Raw genomic sequence first — 13,408 nt, 5'->3', positions numbered from 1 at the left:
AAACTCAAGACCACCTACGTGCTCCCTTACTGGAGACTCACTTGAGATCCAAGGACACAGACAAACTACAAGCTGAAGGGGCGGGGACAGGTACCCTACACAAGTGAAACTGAGAAACAAAGAAAGAAATGGATTCTGTTTTGGTCCCCAGAGAGAGTCAGTAGAAAATAGCCCTATCTAGCCACCGTGAATTCTTTTTGTTTGGTTTCAGCAGTGCTCAGGCATAGATTTAGTGGTGCAGCAACTTCCTTCTCATTTCCTCTCACCTCAACAAATGAATTGCTGTAATAATATGCCTCTGGGCATTTATAAGCATTGCTTTTTATGATGTTCACGAATGTAAAGTTGTAATAACCACCTAAAGAGGGAAGTTTGGACACTCAAATAAACACTTCACTCCACAACACACTCTTTGTTCCCAACTGCTCCTGTCCAGAAATAGGTGTTAATTCATATTTGTCCCTCCACCTATCAGCAGTGATCACGCCAATGTCCCTCAAACATGGTGGTGTGCAAAGGGCCAAGTACACTTTTCTGTCGACAACAGGCCCAGACGAAGGATACTTGTGGTCTTCAGGGATCACTTACTCACTGAATGTGGCTAAATAAAGTCAACAAGCGAGCAGGAAGTATAAGAGGACAGAGGACAAAGATACGGGTTCAAGTCCTTTCACCTCCATTTACTGGTTTTGTAAGCACACTCTGCTGACTCTACCTGAAAGCGTATCGGTGAACACAGTGCTCTCCTTCTGGCTTAGTTACCTTGCAAGATTTCTGGAAGCATAATGTAGGGAAGAGACATAGGCTATGTTGTTAACTGTTCTGTACATAAGGATAGATGGGCAGACAAAAAGATGATTGTTTCATAGATAGATAGGTAGACAGACGACAGGTGAAAGAGAGATAGATAGGTACATAGATTAATAGATGATAGACATCATAGATAGATGATAGGAAGATAGATAGATAGATACATAGATAGATACAAAGATACATAGATATATACATACATAGATACATAGATAGACAGACAGACCTTTAGATAGATAGATACAGATACATGTCGATTGACACAAAGCTATTGTTCATAACCAGGAGTTGAATGGTGAATAACATAGCTAAACTACAAACAAAAAGGAAGAATGAAATCCAGTTTAAAAAGTGCAGTAAGCAGCCTTAAGAAGAAAACAAATACTACCATTTGCAATGACGTGGATGGAGCAAGACGGTAGTATGTTCAGAAAAATAGGGCAGGCGGATAAGGCAAGTACCAAGTGATTTCACTCATGTGTGGAGTATAACAACAAAGGAAAACTGAAGTAAAAAAACAGCAGCAGACTCACAGAACCCGAGAGTTGACTAAAAGTAACCAAAGGAAAAAGGACTGGGCAGGGTGAGTCTGAAGGGAGGGATATGTGTGGGGAGAAAGAATGGGGGCATTAAGTTTAGCATGTATAATGCGCGGGGTCGGGTGTGCATGGGGAGTACTGTACAACACAGAGAAGACTAGTAGAGATCATATAGCATCTTACTACTCACTGATGGACAGTGACTGTAACGGGGACTTTTGGGGGGGACATGGTGAAGGGGTCTACAGCATCCAACTACGCTGATCGACAGTGACTGAAGAGGTTTTTCAGGGGGACTTGGTGAAGGGGGGAGCATAGTAAACATAATGTTCTTCACGTGATTGTAGATTAATGATAAAAAATATTCTTTAAGTGCAATAAGTGCACAGCTCTGAATCATCAGAATAAAAGGTCAGGCACTGAGTGCTGCAAACAAAAGACACAGGGATAAAAGAAGGGATGAAAACTCAAGACACCTACGTGCTTACTTACAGGAGACTCACTTGAGATCCAAGGACACAGACAAACTACAAGCCGAAGGTGTGTGGACAAGTACCCTACACGAGTGAAACGGAAAATCAAACAATCAAGCAAATGGATTCTGTTTGAGTCCCCAGAGACAGTCAGCAGAAAATAGCCCTATCTGGCCACCGTGAATTCTTTGTGTTTGGTTTCAACAGTTCCCAGCCATAGATTTAGTGGTGCAGCAACATACTTCTCATTTTCTCTCACCTCAACAACTGAGTTGCTGTAATAATAAGCATCTGGGCCTTTGAAATCAGTGGATTTTATGATGTTCACGAATGTGGAAATCTAATAACCACCTAAAGAGGGAAGTTTGGACACTCAAATAAACACATCACTCCACAATACACTGTTAGCTCCCAACTGCTCCTGTCTAGAAATTGGTGTTCCTTTTTATTTGACCCTCCGTCCTATCGGCGGTGATCACGCTGATGTCCTTCAAACATGGTGGTGAGCGAAGCAACAAGTTGACTTTTCTGTCGACAACAGGCCCAGAGGAATGATACTTGAGATCTTCAGGGAGCCCTTAGTCAATGAATGTGGCTAAATACAGACAGCAAGTTAGAAGGAGATGAAAGAGGACAGAGGATAGAGACACGGGTTCAAGTCCCAGCACAACCATTCCCTGGTTTTGTAGGTACACGCGGCCGACTCGAACTGCAAGTGTCTCGGTGAACCCAGTGCTCCCTCTGCAGCCTAGATACTTTGCAGGATTTCTGGGAGCATAGTGTAGGAAAGTGATATAGGGTATATGGTTAACTGTTCTGCACACATGGACAGATGGACAGACAAAAGGATGATTGATTGAGTGATTGATAAATAGATAGACAGAAAGATAGATAGATATAGGTACATATCGATTAGCACAAAGCTACTGCTCAAAACAAGGAGAGCAATGGTGAAAGCACATTGCAAAACTACAAACAAAAAAGAAGAATGAAATCCAGTTTAAAAAGTGCAGTAAGCAGCCATAAGAAGAAAACGAATCCTATCATTTGCAATAACGTGGATGGAGCTAGAGGGTATTATGCTCAGTCAAATAGGCCAGGCGGAGAAATACATGTACCAAATGATTTCACTCATGTGTGGAGTATGATAACAAAGAAAAACTGAAGGAAAAGACAGCAGCAGACTCACAGAACCCGAGAGTGGACCTACAGTTACCAAAGAGAAAGGGACTGTGTAGGGTTTGTGGGAAGGGAGTAATAAGTGCGGGGAAAAAGAATGGGGGCATTAGGATTAGCATGTATAATGTGTAGGGTGGGGTGTCATGGGTGAGGCTGCACAACACAGAGAAGACATGTAGTGATTCTACAGCATCTTAGTACATGCTGATGGAGAGCGGCTGTAACTGGGATTTGGGGTGACTTGGTGAAGAGGGTAGACAGAATAACATAATTTTCTGCATGTGATTGTATATTAATGAGAACAAAAAGAATTTCAAAGTGCAGTAAGAGCACAGCTCTCAAATATCAGAATAAAAGTACAGCCTTTGAGTGCTCCTATCAAAAGACACAGGGTTAGAAGAACTGATGAAAACTCAAGACCACCTACGTGCTCCCTTACTGGAGACTCACTTGAGATCCAAGGACACAGACAAACTACAAGCTGAAGGGGCGGGGACAGGTACCCTACACAAGTGAAACTGAGAAACAAAGAAAGAAATGGATTCTGTTTTGGTCCCCAGAGAGAGTCAGTAGAAAATAGCCCTATCTAGCCACCGTGAATTCTTTTTGTTTGGTTTCAGCAGTGCTCAGGCATAGATTTAGTGGTGCAGCAACTTCCTTCTCATTTCCTCTCACCTCAACAAATGAATTGCTGTAATAATATGCCTCTGGGCATTTATAAGCATTGCTTTTTATGATGTTCACGAATGTAAAGTTGTAATAACCACCTAAAGAGGGAAGTTTGGACACTCAAATAAACACTTCACTCCACAACACACTCTTTGTTCCCAACTGCTCCTGTCCAGAAATAGGTGTTAATTCATATTTGTCCCTCCACCTATCAGCAGTGATCACGCCAATGTCCCTCAAACATGGTGGTGTGCAAAGGGCCAAGTACACTTTTCTGTCGACAACAGGCCCAGACGAAGGATACTTGTGGTCTTCAGGGATCACTTACTCACTGAATGTGGCTAAATAAAGTCAACAAGCGAGCAGGAAGTATAAGAGGACAGAGGACAAAGATACGGGTTCAAGTCCTTTCACCTCCATTTACTGGTTTTGTAAGCACACTCTGCTGACTCTACCTGAAAGCGTATCGGTGAACACAGTGCTCTCCTTCTGGCTTAGTTACCTTGCAAGATTTCTGGAAGCATAATGTAGGGAAGAGACATAGGCTATGTTGTTAACTGTTCTGTACATAAGGATAGATGGGCAGACAAAAAGATGATTGTTTCATAGATAGATAGGTAGACAGACGACAGGTGAAAGAGAGATAGATAGGTACATAGATTAATAGATGATAGACATCATAGATAGATGATAGGAAGATAGATAGATAGATACATAGATAGATACAAAGATACATAGATATATACATACATAGATACATAGATAGACAGACAGACCTTTAGATAGATAGATACAGATACATGTCGATTGACACAAAGCTATTGTTCATAACCAGGAGTTGAATGGTGAATAACATAGCTAAACTACAAACAAAAAGGAAGAATGAAATCCAGTTTAAAAAGTGCAGTAAGCAGCCTTAAGAAGAAAACAAATACTACCATTTGCAATGACGTGGATGGAGCAAGACGGTAGTATGTTCAGAAAAATAGGGCAGGCGGATAAGGCAAGTACCAAGTGATTTCACTCATGTGTGGAGTATAACAACAAAGGAAAACTGAAGTAAAAAAACAGCAGCAGACTCACAGAACCCGAGAGTTGACTAAAAGTAACCAAAGGAAAAAGGACTGGGCAGGGTGAGTCTGAAGGGAGGGATATGTGTGGGGAGAAAGAATGGGGGCATTAAGTTTAGCATGTATAATGCGCGGGGTCGGGTGTGCATGGGGAGTACTGTACAACACAGAGAAGACTAGTAGAGATCATATAGCATCTTACTACTCACTGATGGACAGTGACTGTAACGGGGACTTTTGGGGGGGACATGGTGAAGGGGTCTACAGCATCCAACTACGCTGATCGACAGTGACTGAAGAGGTTTTTCAGGGGGACTTGGTGAAGGGGGGAGCATAGTAAACATAATGTTCTTCACGTGATTGTAGATTAATGATAAAAAATATTCTTTAAGTGCAATAAGTGCACAGCTCTGAATCATCAGAATAAAAGGTCAGGCACTGAGTGCTGCAAACAAAAGACACAGGGATAAAAGAAGGGATGAAAACTCAAGACACCTACGTGCTTACTTACAGGAGACTCACTTGAGATCCAAGGACACAGACAAACTACAAGCCGAAGGTGTGTGGACAAGTACCCTACACGAGTGAAACGGAAAATCAAACAATCAAGCAAATGGATTCTGTTTGAGTCCCCAGAGACAGTCAGCAGAAAATAGCCCTATCTGGCCACCGTGAATTCTTTGTGTTTGGTTTCAACAGTTCCCAGCCATAGATTTAGTGGTGCAGCAACATACTTCTCATTTTCTCTCACCTCAACAACTGAGTTGCTGTAATAATAAGCATCTGGGCCTTTGAAATCAGTGGATTTTATGATGTTCACGAATGTGGAAATCTAATAACCACCTAAAGAGGGAAGTTTGGACACTCAAATAAACACATCACTCCACAATACACTGTTAGCTCCCAACTGCTCCTGTCTAGAAATTGGTGTTCCTTTTTATTTGACCCTCCGTCCTATCGGCGGTGATCACGCTGATGTCCTTCAAACATGGTGGTGAGCGAAGCAACAAGTTGACTTTTCTGTCGACAACAGGCCCAGAGGAATGATACTTGAGATCTTCAGGGAGCCCTTAGTCAATGAATGTGGCTAAATACAGACAGCAAGTTAGAAGGAGATGAAAGAGGACAGAGGATAGAGACACGGGTTCAAGTCCCAGCACAACCATTCCCTGGTTTTGTAGGTACACGCGGCCGACTCGAACTGCAAGTGTCTCGGTGAACCCAGTGCTCCCTCTGCAGCCTAGATACTTTGCAGGATTTCTGGGAGCATAGTGTAGGAAAGTGATATAGGGTATATGGTTAACTGTTCTGCACACATGGACAGATGGACAGACAAAAGGATGATTGATTGAGTGATTGATAAATAGATAGACAGAAAGATAGATAGATATAGGTACATATCGATTAGCACAAAGCTACTGCTCAAAACAAGGAGAGCAATGGTGAAAGCACATTGCAAAACTACAAACAAAAAAGAAGAATGAAATCCAGTTTAAAAAGTGCAGTAAGCAGCCATAAGAAGAAAACGAATCCTATCATTTGCAATAACGTGGATGGAGCTAGAGGGTATTATGCTCAGTCAAATAGGCCAGGCGGAGAAATACATGTACCAAATGATTTCACTCATGTGTGGAGTATGATAACAAAGAAAAACTGAAGGAAAAGACAGCAGCAGACTCACAGAACCCGAGAGTGGACCTACAGTTACCAAAGAGAAAGGGACTGTGTAGGGTTTGTGGGAAGGGAGTAATAAGTGCGGGGAAAAAGAATGGGGGCATTAGGATTAGCATGTATAATGTGTAGGGTGGGGTGTCATGGGTGAGGCTGCACAACACAGAGAAGACATGTAGTGATTCTACAGCATCTTAGTACATGCTGATGGAGAGCGGCTGTAACTGGGATTTGGGGTGACTTGGTGAAGAGGATAGACAGAATAACATAATTTTCTGCATGTGATTGTATATTAATGAGAACAAAAAGAATTTCAAAGTGCAGTAAGAGCACAGCTCTCAAATATCAGAATAAAAGTACAGCCTTTGAGTGCTCCTATCAAAAGACACAGGGTTAGAAGAACTGATGAAAACTCAAGACCACCTACGTGCTCCCTTACTGGAGACTCACTTGAGATCCAAGGACACAGACAAACTACAAGCTGAAGGGGCGGGGACAGGTACCCTACACAAGTGAAACTGAGAAACAAAGAAAGAAATGGATTCTGTTTTGGTCCCCAGAGAGAGTCAGTAGAAAATAGCCCTATCTAGCCACCGTGAATTCTTTTTGTTTGGTTTCAGCAGTGCTCAGGCATAGATTTAGTGGTGCAGCAACTTCCTTCTCATTTCCTCTCACCTCAACAAATGAATTGCTGTAATAATATGCCTCTGGGCATTTATAAGCATTGCTTTTTATGATGTTCACGAATGTAAAGTTGTAATAACCACCTAAAGAGGGAAGTTTGGACACTCAAATAAACACTTCACTCCACAACACACTCTTTGTTCCCAACTGCTCCTGTCCAGAAATAGGTGTTAATTCATATTTGTCCCTCCACCTATCAGCAGTGATCACGCCAATGTCCCTCAAACATGGTGGTGTGCAAAGGGCCAAGTACACTTTTCTGTCGACAACAGGCCCAGACGAAGGATACTTGTGGTCTTCAGGGATCACTTACTCACTGAATGTGGCTAAATAAAGTCAACAAGCGAGCAGGAAGTATAAGAGGACAGAGGACAAAGATACGGGTTCAAGTCCTTTCTCCTCCATTTACTGGTTTTGTAAGCACACTCTGCTGACTCTACCTGAAAGCGTATCGGTGAACACAGTGCTCTCCTTCTGGCTTAGTTACCTTGCAAGATTTCTGGAAGCATAATGTAGGGAAGAGACATAGGCTATGTTGTTAACTGTTCTGTACATAAGGATAGATGGGCAGACAAAAAGATGATTGTTTCATAGATAGATAGGTAGACAGACGACAGGTGAAAGAGAGATAGATAGGTACATAGATTAATAGATGATAGACATCATAGATAGATGATAGGAAGATAGATAGATAGATACATAGATAGATACAAAGATACATAGATATATACATACATAGATACATAGATAGACAGACAGACCTTTAGATAGATAGATACAGATACATGTCGATTGACACAAAGCTATTGTTCATAACCAGGAGTTGAATGGTGAATAACATAGCTAAACTACAAACAAAAAGGAAGAATGAAATCCAGTTTAAAAAGTGCAGTAAGCAGCCTTAAGAAGAAAACAAATACTACCATTTGCAATGACGTGGATGGAGCAAGACGGTAGTATGTTCAGAAAAATAGGGCAGGCGGATAAGGCAAGTACCAAGTGATTTCACTCATGTGTGGAGTATAACAACAAAGGAAAACTGAAGTAAAAAAACAGCAGCAGACTCACAGAACCCGAGAGTTGACTAAAAGTAACCAAAGGAAAAAGGACTGGGCAGGGTGAGTCTGAAGGGAGGGATATGTGTGGGGAGAAAGAATGGGGGCATTAAGTTTAGCATGTATAATGCGCGGGGTCGGGTGTGCATGGGGAGTACTGTACAACACAGAGAAGACTAGTAGAGATCATATAGCATCTTACTACTCACTGATGGACAGTGACTGTAACGGGGACTTTTGGGGGGGACATGGTGAAGGGGTCTACAGCATCCAACTACGCTGATCGACAGTGACTGAAGAGGTTTTTCAGGGGGACTTGGTGAAGGGGGGAGCATAGTAAACATAATGTTCTTCACGTGATTGTAGATAAATGATAAAAAATATTCTTTAAGTGCAATAAGTGCACAGCTCTGAATCATCAGAATAAAAGGTCAGGCACTGAGTGCTGCAAACAAAAGACACAGGGATAAAAGAAGGGATGAAAACTCAAGACACCTACGTGCTTACTTACAGGAGACTCACTTGAGATCCAAGGACACAGACAAACTACAAGCCGAAGGTGTGTGGACAAGTACCCTACACGAGTGAAACGGAAAATCAAACAATCAAGCAAATGGATTCTGTTTGAGTCCCCAGAGACAGTCAGCAGAAAATAGCCCTATCTGGCCACCGTGAATTCTTTTTGTTTGGTTTCAACAGTTCCCAGCCATAGATTTAGTGGTGCAGCAACATACTTCTCATTTTCTCTCACCTCAACAACTGAGTTGCTGTAATAATAAGCATCTGGGCCTTTGAAATCAGTGGATTTTATGATGTTCACGAATGTGGAAATCTAATAACCACCTAAAGAGGGAAGTTTGGACACTCAAATAAACACATCACTCCACAATACACTGTTAGCTCCCAACTGCTCCTGTCTAGAAATTGGTGTTCCTTTTTATTTGACCCTCCGTCCTATCGGCGGTGATCACGCTGATGTCCTTCAAACATGGTGGTGAGCGAAGCAACAAGTTGACTTTTCTGTCGACAACAGGCCCAGAGGAATGATACTTGAGATCTTCAGGGAGCCCTTAGTCAATGAATGTGGCTAAATACAGACAGCAAGTTAGAAGGAGATGAAAGAGGACAGAGGATAGAGACACGGGTTCAAGTCCCAGCACAACCATTCCCTGGTTTTGTAGGTACACGCGGCCGACTCGAACTGCAAGTGTCTCGGTGAACCCAGTGCTCCCTCTGCAGCCTAGATACTTTGCAGGATTTCTGGGAGCATAGTGTAGGAAAGTGATATAGGGTATATGGTTAACTGTTCTGCACACATGGACAGATGGACAGACAAAAGGATGATTGATTGAGTGATTGATAAATAGATAGACAGAAAGATAGATAGATATAGGTACATATCGATTAGCACAAAGCTACTGCTCAAAACAAGGAGAGCAATGGTGAAAGCACATTGCAAAACTACAAACAAAAAAGAAGAATGAAATCCAGTTTAAAAAGTGCAGTAAGCAGCCATAAGAAGAAAACGAATCCTATCATTTGCAATAACGTGGATGGAGCTAGAGGGTATTATGCTCAGTCAAATAGGCCAGGCGGAGAAATACATGTACCAAATGATTTCACTCATGTGTGGAGTATGATAACAAAGAAAAACTGAAGGAAAAGACAGCAGCAGACTCACAGAACCCGAGAGTGGACCTACAGTTACCAAAGAGAAAGGGACTGGGTAGGGTTTGTGGGAAGGGAGTAATAAGTGCGGGGAAAAAGAATGGGGGCATTAGGATTAGCATGTATAATGTGTAGGGTGGGGTGTCATGGGTAAGGCTGCACAACACAGAGAAGACATGTAGTGATTCTACAGCATCTTAGTACATGCTGACGGAGAGCGGCTGTAACTGGGATTTGGGGTGACTTGGTGAAGAGGGTAGACAGAATAACATAATTTTCTGCATGTGATTGTATATTAATGAGAACAAAAAGAATTTCAAAGTGCAGTAAGAGCACAGCTCTCAAATATCAGAATAAAAGTACAGCCTTTGAGTGCTCCTATCAAAAGACACAGGGTTAGAAGAACTGATGAAAACTCAAGACCACCTACGTGCTCCCTTACTGGAGACTCACTTGAGATCCAAGGACACAGACAAACTACAAGCTGAAGGGGCGGGGACAGGTACCCTACACAAGTGAAACTGAGAAACAAAGAAAGAAATGGATTCTGTTTTGGTCCCCAGAGAGAGTCAGTAGAAAATAGCCCTATCTAGCCACCGTGAATTCTTTTTGTTTGGTTTCAGCAGTGCTCAGGCATAGATTTAGTGGTGCAGCAACTTCCTTCTCATTTCCTCTCACCTCAACAAATGAATTGCTGTAATAATATGCCTCTGGGCATTTATAAGCATTGCTTTTTATGATGTTCACGAATGTAAAGTTGTAATAACCACCTAAAGAGGGAAGTTTGGACACTCAAATAAACACTTCACTCCACAACACACTCTTTGTTCCCAACTGCTCCTGTCCAGAAATAGGTGTTAATTCATATTTGTCCCTCCACCTATCAGCAGTGATCACGCCAATGTCCCTCAAACATGGTGGTGTGCAAAGGGCCAAGTACACTTTTCTGTCGACAACAGGCCCAGACGAAGGATACTTGTGGTCTTCAGGGATCACTTACTCACTGAATGTGGCTAAATAAAGTCAACAAGCGAGCAGGAAGTATAAGAGGACAGAGGACAAAGATACGGGTTCAAGTCCTTTCTCCTCCATTTACTGGTTTTGTAAGCACACTCTGCTGACTCTACCTGAAAGCGTATCGGTGAACACAGTGCTCTCCTTCTGGCTTAGTTACCTTGCAAGATTTCTGGAAGCATAATGTAGGGAAGAGACATAGGCTATGTTGTTAACTGTTCTGTACATAAGGATAGATGGGCAGACAAAAAGATGATTGTTTCATAGATAGATAGGTAGACAGACGACAGGTGAAAGAGAGATAGATAGGTACATAGATTAATAGATGATAGACATCATAGATAGATGATAGGAAGATAGATAGATAGATACATAGATAGATACAAAGATACATAGATATATACATACATAGATACAGAGACAGACAGACAGACCTTTAGATAGATAGATACAGATACATGTCGATTGACAAAAAGCTATTGTTCATAACCAGGAGTTGAATGGTGAATAACATAGCTAAACTACAAACAAAAAGGAAGAATGAAATCCAGTTTAAAAAGTGCAGTAAGCAGCCTTAAGAAGAAAACAAATACTACCATTTGCAATGACGTGGATGGAGCAAGACGGTGGTATGTTCAGAAAAATAGGGCAGGCGGATAAGGCAAGTACCAAGTGATTTCACTCATGTGTGGAGTATAACAACAAAGAAAAACTGAAGAAAAAAAACAGCAGCAGACTCACAGAACCCGAGAGTTGACTAAAAGTAAACAAAGGAAAAAGGACTGGGCAGGGTGAGTCTGAAGGGAGGGATATGTGTGGGGAGAAAGAATGGGGGCATTAAGTTTAGCATGTATAATGCGCGGGGTCGGGTGTGCATGGGGAGTACTGTACAACACAGAGAAGACTAGTAGAGATCATATAGCATCTTACCACTCACTGATGGACAGTGACTGTAACGGGGACTTTTGGGGGGGACATGGTGAAGGGGTCTACAGCATCCAACTACGCTGATCGACAGTGACTGAAGAGGTTTTTCGGGGGGACTTGGTGAAGGGGGGAGCATAGTAAACATAATGTTCTTCACGTGATTGTAGATTAATGATAAAAAATATTCTTTAAGTGCAATAAGTGCACAGCTCTGAATCATCAGAATAAAAGGTCAGGCACTGAGTGCTGCAAACAAAAGACACAGGGATAAAAGAAGGGATGAAAACTCAAGACACCTACGTGCTTACTTACAGGAGACTCACTTGAGATCCAAGGACACAGACAAACTACAAGCCGAAGGTGTGTGGACAAGTACCCTACACGAGTGAAACGGAAAATCAAACAATCAAGCAAATGGATTCTGTTTGAGTCCCCAGAGACAGTCAGCAGAAAATAGCCCTATCTGACCACCGTGAATTCTTTGTGTTTGGTTTCAACAGTTCCCAGCCATAGATTTAGTGGTGCAGCAACATACTTCTCATTTTCTCTCACCTCAACTACTGAGTTGCTGTAATAATAAGCATCTGGGCCTTTGAAATCAGTGGATTTTATGATGTTCACGAATGTGAAAATCTAATAACCAACTGAAGAGGGAAGTTTGGACACTCAAATAAACACGTCACTCCACAATACACTGTTAGCTCCCAACTGCTCCTGTCTAGAAATTGGTGTTCCTTTTTATTTGACCCTCCGTCCTATCGGCGGTGATCACGCTGATGTCCTTCAAACATGGTGGTGAGCGAAGCAACAAGTTGACTTTTCTGTCGACAACAGGCCCAGAGGAATGATACTTGAGATCTTCAGGGAGCCCTTAGTCAATGAATGTGGCTAAATACAGACAGCAAGTTAGAAGGAGATGAAAGAGGACAGAGGATAGAGACACGGGTTCAAGTCCCAGCACAACCATTCCCTGGTTTTGTAGGTACACGCGGCCGACTCGAACTGCAAGTGTCTCGGTGAACCCAGTGCTCCCTCTGCAGCCTAGATACTTTGCAGGATTTCTGGGAGCATAGTGTAGGAAAGTGATATAGGGTATATGGTTAACTGTTCTGCACACATGGACAGATGGACAGACAAAAGGATGATTGATTGAGTGATTGATAAATAGATAGACAGAAAGATAGATAGATATAGGTACATATCGATTAGCACAAAGCTACTGCTCAAAACAAGGAGAGCAATGGTGAAAGCACATTGCAAAACTACAAACAAAAAAGAAGAATGAAATCCAGTTTAAAAAGTGCAGTAAGCAGCCATAAGAAGAAAACGAATCCTATCATTTGCAATAACGTGGATGGAGCTAGAGGGTATTATGCTCAGTCAAATAGGCCAGGCGGAGAAATACATGTACCAAATGATTTCACTCATGTGTGGAGTATGATAACAAAGAAAAACTGAAGGAAAAGACAGCAGCAGACTCACAGAACCCGAGAGTGGACCTACAGTTACCAAAGAGAAAGGGACTGGGTAGGGTTTGTGGGAAGGGAGTAATAAGTGCGGGGAAAAAGAATGGGGGCATTAGGATTAGCATGTATAATGTGTAGGGTGGGGTGTCATGGGTGAGGCTGCACAACACAGAGAAGACATGT

This window comes from Manis pentadactyla, chromosome X (genome assembly GCF_030020395.1).
Source record: "Manis pentadactyla isolate mManPen7 chromosome X, mManPen7.hap1, whole genome shotgun sequence".
Classification (NCBI taxonomy): Eukaryota; Metazoa; Chordata; class Mammalia; order Pholidota; family Manidae; genus Manis; species Manis pentadactyla.
Note: the sequence above shows the minus strand (reverse complement) of the source record.